The following is a 450-nucleotide window of genomic DNA, read 5'->3' on the forward strand; positions in this document are numbered from 1 at the left end:
GAAAAGTTTTAAGTAAGTAAAATGGACTTAATCAATTTTATTTATCCAGGATATGGCCATATTCCCTATTCTAAGCTAAACTAAAATAAATAAATATTAAAATGAATTAAATAAATCAAATGGTATCCTTATTATTTTCTGTTTGATTGATAATTTGTAAAAGAGAAATGATTTGGAATCCTATATAAAATATCGGACACCAATAATCATTCATTTTAATTTATTCAAAATCTTGAGACTGGTATTTATGTATTAAATAATGCAAATGGTATTCTTATTAAGTCTCAACATTCTTTATTATATCAATAGTCCAACGTTTCGGCCAATTCGGTCATCCTCAAGGACAATCTTAAATATATATATTTTTTAAATATTTATTTATTGCTATTTACAACTGTACATTATAATACATTTAGTAAATCTGATCTAAGTTAAATTGGAGTGTTACAG

The sequence above is a fragment of the Halyomorpha halys genome, unplaced genomic scaffold (assembly GCF_000696795.3).
Source record: "Halyomorpha halys isolate HHAL.00 unplaced genomic scaffold, Hhal_1.1 Scaffold52.1, whole genome shotgun sequence".
NCBI classification, from domain to species: Eukaryota; Metazoa; Arthropoda; class Insecta; order Hemiptera; family Pentatomidae; genus Halyomorpha; species Halyomorpha halys.